Source organism: Galeopterus variegatus, unplaced genomic scaffold (genome assembly GCF_000696425.1).
Source record: "Galeopterus variegatus unplaced genomic scaffold, G_variegatus-3.0.2 Scaffold6439, whole genome shotgun sequence".
NCBI classification, from domain to species: domain Eukaryota; kingdom Metazoa; phylum Chordata; class Mammalia; order Dermoptera; family Cynocephalidae; genus Galeopterus; species Galeopterus variegatus.
The window spans coordinates 1-11,115 of record NW_007732550.1 but is presented as its reverse complement, the minus strand read 5'-3'; positions in this window follow the sequence as shown (position 1 = coordinate 11,115).

Sequence of the window (11,115 nt, the reverse complement as noted above, 5' to 3'; positions counted from 1 at the left end):
ACACAATTTCAGTTAAATAGGAGAAATAATTTCAAGAGATCTATCATACAACATGGTGACTATAGTTAATAACAATGTACTGTATTGTTGAGTATCACTGAGGGTAGATTTTATGTTCTCACCATAAAAATAAGTAATGCATATGTTAGTTAGCTTGATTTAGCCATTCCACAGTGTATACACATTTCAAAACATTATGTTGGACATGGCAAATGGATTTAATTTCTATTTGTCAATTAAAAAATGAATTAATTTTCAAAAATGCATATAATGAAAGCTAGGTACCACTGCCCACCAAAGGCTCTCAGCTCAAATCCTCTTCCCTCTTTGTTAAAAGGAGAAATTAGCAACTGCTAGAAAAGCATTAAAATACATTAGCATCCAACTGGGACTTTCTGCTTGAAGTAATCAAAGGAGCAAAAGAGATTTGGAAAGTGATTCATTTTCTCACTATGTGATTTGATGTTAGTATCTTTCTGTGCACCTTTTCAAACTCATCTCTGGTACCACCTAAAATCACATACCACTTTGGGAAAACACTGCTTTTTTGAAACCTCATGGTGAGGTTTGAAGACCACAGTGCTGTAGAACAAGAGTCAGAAGACTTTATGTTGGAGTAAAGAGTCGTCCTCACAGTGTAATTTATCCCCGGTGTGGGGAAACAGCAACTGTCATATACCAGTGGTGGGAGTATAAGTTGGTTCAACTTCTTTGACCATACTCTTTAACCCAGTAATTTCTCTTTCTAGGCATTTGTCCTACAAATATAATTGTGAGTCATTAAAATATTGTTGATAATAGGAAAAGACAGAAACAACCTAAACATCCACCATTATGGAACATACTACACAATGGAATATTATAGAGCCATTAAAAAGAATGAGAGACATGTACATGTACCAATATAACACAATTTCCAACAAATATTATTTGTCCCAATACATACCATGTTAAGAAAGCCAGGTGCACAACAGTGTATAGTATGTGCCCATACAGATTGTTGTTGTTTTGAAGTAAATATGTGCATTGTATCAGTCAGCTATTTCTACATAACAAACAACCCCAAAACTCAGTGGCACATAGCAACTCGGGCTCAAAGGTGTGCAGTTGGTTGAGACAGCTCTACTTCTTCAGACTGAGACTCCACACATAGGCTGGAGCAGCTCTGATCATGTCTCTCTTTCTTCTGGGACCAGCCATCTGCCTGGGGTTTGTTCCTCTCAAGGTCATGGCAAAAGCATGAGAGGAGCAAATAAGTATAGTTCACATTTTTGTTCATGTCACCCCTGCTAACATCCCGTTAACCAGAGCAAGTCATGGCCAAGCCCAACATCAATGGGGCTGGGAAGCGTATTCCCAGGAGGAGGAGGAGAGTGAATATTTGCTGAGCAAATATTTCTAAAAATCCTAACATCATCCATAGACAATATATGTATATGTACTTGATATGTCACATTTCATGTGTGTGTGTGTATATATATATATATGACATATAGAGAATCTCTGAGGAAGAGCACAGAAGGAATTAATCACGNCATCATCCATAGACAATATATGTATATGTACTTGATATGTCACATTTCATGTGTGTGTGTGTATATATATATATATGACATATAGAGAATCTCTGAGGAAGAGCACAGAAGGAATTAATCACGGGTTGTGTCAAGAGAGGAGAAGTGGGAGACTAGGGCGGGATGAAAGGGAAGCTTATCTTTCACCATCCTTTGCAATGTCTGAATTTCGTACAATTCGTGTATATCATTTTTACAAAAGAAAATCAAACACCCCCTTCACATCCACAGGGCATTCCTGCATCAGTTCTTTTATTTGGTGCTCACACTAGAGTGAGGTATGAGGCAAGCAGAAAAAGGATAAGATCCCACTTGGGGGATGAGAAGGAAAGTGAGATGCAGCCAGGGAAGGTGACTCGCCTGAGGCCACACTACTAAAACAGAACCACGCCAGGGCTCAAACCAATCATCCTGACACATGATGCGGTGGACAACCAGTGTCCACCAGCGCTGTCCAGTGCAGTGTCTGCCCTGTGGACCGGCATAGGGATAAAACCCCTTAGTCCACACACAACACGTGGGAGAGAGTAAATGTGGACAGCCCCTCGGAGATCATCTTGTCCAACCTGGTCATTTAAAGCTGGACAAAGAGAGACCAGAATCACACAGCAGCCCCCCCCCCCCCCCCGAATGTCCATCTCTCTGTGTGTCAGATGGGACTTTAATACCCACCTGCCAGAATTGTTTGGGGGACCAAAGAAGACCACGTACATGAAAGAGATTTGCAGCCCGGGGAGTGTGAAGCATGACCTGGGGACTTGCTTGCCCAGCATTCATTCCCCCCAGAAGAGCCAGGAGGCTCCACCTTCGCCCTTTCTCTGGCTCAGGAATACATGAACTGACCAACACTAGGAGTAGCTGAGTTCTCAGATAGCAAAAGCGACTCTTCTCAAGAAAAGCCACAGGGGGCCGGCCCTGTGGCTCACTCGGGAGAGTGTGGTGCTGATAACACCAAGGCCAAGGGTTCGGATCCCGCATAGGGATCGCCGGTTTGCTCACTGGGTGAGCATGGTGCTGACAACACCAAGTCAAGGGTTAAGATCCCCTTACCGGTCATCTTTTTTAAAAAAAAAAAAAGAAAAAGAAAAAAAGAAAAGCCACAGGGCTTGGCGCTACTCAGGCAGAGACCAGGTTGCTCTGCAACCATGCATGTTAGGTTTGTACAGCAAATATGTCAGAGAATTGTTCTGCAGCCGATTTCATGCCTGAGCTGGTATTGGGCTCCTGTGAGCTCTTTTGCAGCTCAGCACATAAATCGTCCCCTTACCAGAGCTCTGTCCCTGTGGGAAGGGCCGGGGTGACTGCAGCACTAAGAACCTCCTCTTTCCGTGGCCCACTCCAGATGGGTTTCCCTGGTGAGTCTCCTTCCCTGGGGTGTCCCAGGAGGACAGCATCCCCTCTTGCCTGAATGCCCTCCACTCCCCTGGCAACGTCAGCCACCCCCCACCCTCCCCCTGTCCCCGCTTGCCCAGAAGGCAACAAAGAAACGGGTAGGAGGAAACCAACAGAGGCGCCAGATGCTGGTGAGTGAGCAGAAGTGTGTGGGGCCCACAGAGTCCCACTTAAGCCATTTTCAACTCGCGTCAAATGGAAATTTCTGTGAGCTGTGCTGAAAGCTCCTACAATGACTAATGTCGCCAAGCGAGCTCTAGGAACAAATGGTTGCTAATTATTCTGTGGAAGGCGAGACAAGTGGAGAATTTAAACAGGGGGTCCAACTAAGCAGATGGTGGGAAGTCTGAAGGCTCAGCAGGGGAGGCCTGGCCCCCCTTGCTCAGCTCAGAGGCCCTCGATGTGCAAAGACACCCCTCTGCACAGCTCCCCAGCTGGCCTCCCGGCTCCGGGCCCCCACTGGCTTTGCAGCTGGCCAGAGCTGGGCCTACAGAGCTTCCCTCATGCACTGGGAAGTCCAGGAGGCTGGCAGGGAAGTGAGCAACACCCCACAGCCCCGCAGGGAGCCCCACAATTGACATCCCAGGGCTTTGGGAATGAGGTGATGAATCTCGCTTTTAAGTCCACCCCTAGGAAGAGGAGCACAGAACACAGGTGTGTTTGATTTTCCAAGACAGGCTGGAAAGGGCTTAAAACCAGAGGAGGAGTGGGCTCAGCTTCCCACCTCCCTCAGCCCTAGCTGACCACAAGGGTCCTAGCGGGGGCCTGAGTTCTCTCCCTCCCCTGGAACCATCCTCCCAGGATAGGCGGTTGTGGTCTGGGCAATTTACACCCAGCCCACCAAACAACTGGACATTTCCAGCTCTCTCCTGTGAACCCAGCCAGTCTTCTGTGCTTGGCCCTCACTGCCCTTACCGCCCCAAAGTATAAAGTGACTTAGTTCCTCGAGGACAGGGGGCCGACCCAATTCACCCCCAAGTGCATCCATGAGGCAGCCTGGCCTAGCGTGAGCACTTGGGAAATACCTGCTAACTGGAGTGGAGCTGGCACCCAGAGAGCAGGACGGTACCAGCCTCACTCCAGATGGGGCGCAATGCCGCTCCAAACTCACACAGAGATAGCTGGCAACTCATTAAGAAGAACGGGAGGTGGGGAGTGACTCCCAATCTCCCTCATCTTTCCATCTACTCAAGAGGCTTAGCCCCATAGCAGTGACAAAAGCAACAGAGAAGAGTGCCACCAATGAATAAACTGGAAGGATCTCCAAGAAAATGAATCCCACCCATCCCGCCCCCCTCTGGCGGAGTCAGGTGCAGAGAGGAGAAGGGCAGCCAAGGGCAGAGGCAGACTAGAGCCAAGTCTCCGATTGCTAGTGCTGTGCCCTTTCACCCCCTCCTGTGGCAAAGTGACAATAGTAATGGCACTAGCACTTGTATCAGGGCTTACTATGTGCTGATTCTAAGTGCTTCATATGGATTAGCTCATGGAATCCTCTCAACAATCCTATGAGACTAGGAACTATTGCCATGAGCATTTTATAAATAAGGAAACTGAGGCACAGAGTTGTTAAGTCATTTGCCCAAGGTCACACAGTTAGTAAGTAGCACAGCTGGGATTTGAATGGTGGCTGCAGAGTCTGTGGCCACCTGACTAAACTGGAATTCCTCTCCCCCACCCTGACTCAGAACGATGCCGGTGTACTGAGCTGACTCCTTGGGTGTCTGCACCCAGCAGTGACTTTGCCAGTCCAGAAGAACAGGATGAAGAGAGGAAGCCAACTTTCTGCGAAAAGGACTAACTCAGAGGTTCCTTCTGAATAGCACCCACTCTGTCATCTGTGAGAAAACATATATATGTATATACGTATCAGCTATGCTCATTATTTGCCATCACTAATCTATTGCCCAATTCCTTTTAAATAATTAAAACATCCTGGATTATCCCCATAAGTTGTGATAACTGATGCAAAATAAAATAAAATAAAATAAAATTTTAAAAGCCTAGCGGGTACTGGAAGGAAGAAGATTTAAGTTCTGGTGCCAATTCTGCTGCTCTTACCAACCAGTGTGTGACTCTGGACAACAACCTGAACCTCTCTGAGCCTGTGACTGATTAGTCAGCAGTGTAGTGAGATATAGCAGCTTCACTCTTCCAGCACTGTGCTAGGCACCAGGAAGTGAGAGGAGCAGAACGTAGGCCATGCTCTGCTCCCAGGCCAGCAGCTCAAGGAGAAAAGGAAAAAGTTATCACAGTGCTCAGTCCAAGTGGGGACACAAAGACAGAGTGCTCAGACTGCATCAGAGGGACCAGGAAAGATGTCATGGAGCTAGAGAACCCTGAGCAGAGACTTGGAAGACAAGTTGGAGGTCTCCAGGTAGAAAGGGCACACAGGCAGGTAGAGCAGCCCAAGCAAGACGGCATGAGGTGGGCATGTTTGGAGAATGGTGAGTGGTTCTTAGTGGAGCTCGAGCATGAGGGGGTGGAGTGGGGGGTGGCGAGTGAAACAAGCTGTGAAAGCGCTCTGTCATATGACAGCTCAAAAGGTCCTTAGAGAGCTTCCACCCAGGGACTTCCAACTCAGATGACTTCAGGGCTCTGGCAGGTGATATAAATAAGCAAAGTGAGTCAGTAGTGAGAGAATAGGGAGGGGTGAGGTGTGCAGCATTTGGAGGGTAGGACATGCCTAAAGGTATTCATTTTTTGAACCCCAGGAAATTTGTCTGCAAGTTGAATTTGAGCTTGTAACTTCTTCTCTATTTAGACCTTTTCACTATACGGAATGTCATGACTGTTACAAAGACAAGTTAAGGCCAGCTGGACCCCATCCCCCTCACAGCCTCTCCTTCCGCTGGGCACATATGAGGTCACACGATAAGGTTCCAAAATCCTTTCCCTAGTTTCCTCCCTCCATCTCCTCTCTCAGTCTCCATTCCCACTTGGATCCTAGTGTCCAGTACAATGCCCTGTTCTTCCCACCTTCTCTGCTGGTTCCACTGAGCTGAGTCTGCTGCCCACTTGTCCACTGCCCCAGGCACAGATTCCCCTTGCTGCTCCTCTGTTCTTGCTTCATAGCCACCACCACAGGGTGGCTAGAGCCACAACCCCCTCCACTGAACTGCGTACACCTAGAAGGGCTGCACAGCTGGGTTGTTTGGGTCCTGGGGAATTACAGCTCTCTTTTTAACAATAGCATCTCTTCCCAGTGTGCACACAGTTACCATGGTGACTGGGTCAACAGGTGTGGGGAGCAGACTTTCTTGCAGTAGGCATCACACTTTCTCAGGACATGCTCCATTTCCCCTGGCCCCTTGCCATTGAGGAGAGAGGAGAAGTTGGGGCCCCCACCCAGGCTCACTAAAAACATGCACAGATATCTGCATGCCAGCCAAGGACAGTCTGCAGGCCTCCTGGAAATCGGCAGAGGTAGACTAATAACTGACAGAGAGAGAGAGATAGAGAGAGAGAGAGAGAGAGAGAGAGGTTGTCACTTACCTCCACCCATCAGAGACAACCAAATCTCAGCTCTAGACCAGCTAACACCTCTGCTACATGTTTATGATCATTAAAAAATTACACAGGACCAATATGAAAAATTGGAGAAGGTATTTAAAATCACTCCAGATTGCCTCCTTCCAGAGGAAAACCACTGTAAACATTTGACGTGGTTCTTTCTTGCTCCTTTTTCTAAAATTATACAGAGGTTAGAGAAAGAGATGGAAAAAGAGATGAAAATATAGATAAAATAGTTGAAATATGCTGTTGTAGACTGTGCTCTTTTCATTTTACATTATGATAAGCATTTTCTTGTTTGATTAGAATTCTTTACATCATTTTTAAATGATTCATAATAATTTATCAAATGGATGCACCATGGTCTACCACTGTGTCTTAGTGGTGAGATATTAAGATTGGATCGAATTTAGTGCTACAGTAAACATCTTTGTTTCTTTGAGTATCTCTGATCACTTTCTTAAAGTGTATTTCTAGAAATGGAATTCCTAAGACAAAGAGTATAAATATTTTAAGGCTTTGACAGACACTTGTCAAATATCCTCTAAAAAATTATTCTTCCAACATCTATGTTCGAGAATTCCTGTCTTACCACACCCTGTATATTATACTGTTTTAAATATTATATACACACACATACACACACGAAATTGCAAGGCTTGGATTTGCAATTAACATAAATTGAAAAGCTCTGTGTTAAGTGTGATTTAAATTTAAAGGATGTTCTCCAGCTAGCCCTGGCCTTTAGGACAAACAGGACTCACGTGTGAAGTCCTGGTCAGCCTCGATGGTAGTCCCTGCCAGTAATGAGGTGGAGAACCCATAGCCTTTACACCCCCGGCTCTCTCTCTCCCCAACTGCTGACTGGGAGCTGGATAAATGGCTCTGTTGGCTGCCCTTGTTCCCAGAACCCACTTCCTAGCAATACAAGGGGGCCATTTGTCATTCTGCCACAGAGCTCAGCTCTGCCAGATGTCTCTTCCACTTCCCCGACCAAGGACAGGGCTCAGAAGGGCTGACTCAAATCTTGGGCTTTACGGAGTAAAGGAGAGAACACCTAACCGAGAACTGGGAGACACAGCATCTAACGTGCTGTGTGACCTTGGGCCAGCTATTGAATCTCCCTGGGCCTGAGGGTCTTCAGCTGAACTCTAGTATCTGCAAGGTGCTTGCTGCCCCATCTCTCTAGATCCCAAATGAGAAAACAATCACTTTGGTCCTACTAATGGCCAAAGCCTGGGTGGCCACCTTAGAGCCATAAATGAACAGAGCTGAAATCATATTCTTGGTCATGTGGAGGTAGGCAGTGTGGCATGGGGATTGAACAGAGGCTGGAGACACTGAAACAATCAGGGAAGCTCCAAAACCATTCCCTGTGTCCTGCAAATGAGCTATGTCCTGGGGGACAGGATGTCGGCAGGCGGAACAGTCCCACAAATAGGGAAAGAGTTGGAAGGCAGAAGTGGCTCCCAGCACTGCCCAACCGGTGGGCTCTGAGCTCCAGCCTGCTGTGGTTAATAGTGGCTCCCAGCCGCCACCACAAAGGCACATCTCCACCATCTGCAGGTGAGAACAAAGCCCAGCCTGCATCTTTTCCATGGAAACCTGTGTTTCCAGATGTTCAATTCCTGCTCCATATTTCCTGAGAAAAAGAAGTGGGAAAAAGGCTCAGAGGGTCGGAGGAGTGGGGGGGAGGGGTCTGCAGACTTAAGAAAAAGGAACAGTTGGTTTCAGAGACTCCCGGGAGGAGAAAGGGAGCTTTTGTTCTTTTTCCCTGTGTCCCTGGGATTAAATGAAAGCGCCTGATTACCAGCCGTCTCTCTTTAAAAGGAGGAAAACAAGGTGCTTTCAAGCTGTGCGTGGGTGTGTCTTCACTGTCTTGATGCCAAACGAAAAATGCAATTCTATTTATTTCATTGTTTTTTGAATCTGACCAGGGATTTGATTTTGTGCTAGTAAATTGCTGCTTGCAAGTGCCTCAGGTGCCAATGCAATTCCTGGAAATGAGGATAAGATTGCATGCAGAAGACTCAAACATAGCTGGGCATTCCTCTGAGGGATTCCTGTCCTGGTGATTTCAGGCCCAGGGCAGGTCAGAGGGGACCCAGGACTGAGAACTGCCCTAACTGCAGGAGAGAGGGAGCAGGGGCTTCATGTTCTAGTTATCATTGTATCCAAGGCTGCTCTGTAGCTAGTACAAAAATAAATAGTACAAAAATAAATAAATAATGCAGGAGTCTCCAGAAGCCCAGAAGTGGGACATTGGAGGAATGTTAAATTTGTGTGCACCGACCCTGGGAGGTTAACTGTGCCCAAGCTATGACCCTCATGCCACTCCCAGGAGAAACTGCTGCTCCCGAGGATGTGCCTACGACCCTGCCCCTGCCTCTCTTGACTCTGCCTCAGTCTGTTTCCTTGCCTTGCACCCCTATGAATATTACACTGTAAGGGCCATGCGATTGTTCTAAGGTCTTACAAGAGTGGTATGCAGGGGCAGGTGGAAGGAGGAGAGGGGAGGGGCTCATACTGGTGGAGACCAAGGGATGTCCCACCCCGGCAGCATCTAAGTGAGGCCTTTGTGGTGGTCCCACAGGGCCCCTCTTCCTTCCTTTTCTTGCAGCCACCCTCCTTTCCCCTTCCCATTTGGGTGTGTCCACCCCCTTCCCTTTTCCCCAGAACCTGACACCCCTCCCCAAGAGATAATCAAATCTCAGCCCCCATCAGTCTCAGCTGGTGTCTTGCAAATTTTGCAGCCTCAGAGCTTGAAGGTTGGTGGCCATGAGTTCTCCCTGGAGAAAGCAGGGAGGCCTTTGCTTGCCTGAGTGCTTCTTCAGCCCACGGTGTCACTGGCTGGGGTCCCACATTTCCAGTGATGGATCTCTTGGCCCCCAAAGGAAGTCTTGTTCCACTATGCCAGAGAGAAAGTGTGTTCATTCAACCCATAAATGTTTCTTGAGCGCCTCTCATGTGCCACGCACTGTGCTGGGAATTGAGGATACAGCTGTAAGACAAAGATTCTTTCTGTTCTCATTAGAGATAGACATTAAATTAATTACATGAATAACCACTACTGTGGTAACTGTTACAGAGCAGAACAGGCTGCTGTGAGAGTGCATAACGAGGAGGACCAACCTCACTTGCAGGATCTGGAAAGGTTTCCCTGAGGAAATGATGTCTAAGCTGAAAATTGAAGGATTGGTAGAGATTGGCCAGCAGGAGAGAAGAGTGTTCCGGGCAGAAGAAACTGCATGTGCAAAGGCCCTGTGGCTAGAGGCAGGGGCGTTTTTGCATACAAGAAATTTAAAAGGTTGGTACAGATGAAGCACAGTGAGCAAGGGATTGAGTAGGGCAAGATCAGTCTGTCACAAGTCAAGGGCCACATGAGCAGGACCACGGAGGTCACCTTAAGGATTCCTGCCTTTCTCCTAATGGCAATGAAGTGGAGTTGAAAGGTGTTCATCAGGAGAGTGAGGCCAATAGCTTATACCAATGGAATAAAATAAAAATCTGACTCCCTATAACCTGGCTTATATCAGGTTCCATTCCATCTTTTGGGGCACAGGACAATAGCAACCGTGATGGAAAGTGCTCATGGTGCATGCCATGAGTTGGCTGCCATTTTACGTGCTTTCTAGCAGCAGTCCTGTGTGACGGGTGCTGCTGTTGTCTCTATTTATAGGAGAGGCACTTAGAGAGTGTAACCTGTCCAAGACCTTGAATCTAGTGTAGAGTAGAAGCAGGAGGGGAACGCAGTTAGTTTCTAGGGGCTGAGTTGGCAGGCCTAGGTTATTCATGCAGGCAACACCCTCTTCATAAAGATGAAGCTTCCAACATTTGAAGACAGCAATCCTGCCTCTTCTTTGCCAGAGGGAAAAGACATTTAATAAGTATCTGCTCTCTTTAAGTAATTTGCCCACAGTTCCACAGCTGATCTGAATCCACGGCCCATGCCCTCTCGAATACATCAAACAATCTCAGAGGTGTTCGACTCAGTTCTCTTGTCCAGGGTCTTAGGCGTGCTTCCTGGCATTGTCTTCAGGTCTGATAAACACTGCTGAGTTTCATGGAAGCAGACCCTGTGCAAAACGCCCGTGGCAGGCGTGCACCAGAGACCTCTGCATTCAGCCATCAAATAGCCACAGGCACTGATGTTCGACGCACCACACTTTCCCATCATAGTGGAGACACTTCTCCATTCGGTTCTCAAGGAGACTGTGCACATTAACAAGTGTTTTGCTAAAGTCAAAATACACCAGATTCATAGAAAGGGACCTGAAGCAGAGAGAGAAGATCTGAGTTTGAGTCTACATTGCATGACCTGACTGTGATTCTGGGTAAATCCCATCTCCTCACTGTTTCCTCATCTGTAAAATGGGCATGCTATATTTCCCTGACAATTTCCCAGGATTATTGTGAAAGAAGGAGGGAAAGAGATAATAGTAAAGGAAAATGCCTCAAGAACTAGGAAGCGTTGTCCAGCTAAGAGATCATTTTCTGGTATTTTCATGCTGGAATGGACTAATTCTCTCAGGGAAATTCTTGGGCATGGCTGGGTTCCAGTGAACCCACATGGGCTCCTTGGCTTCACTGTTTTCATTTTTCCTTGCTCACAATGAAGCTGTTTACCTGGAGGTTGTCA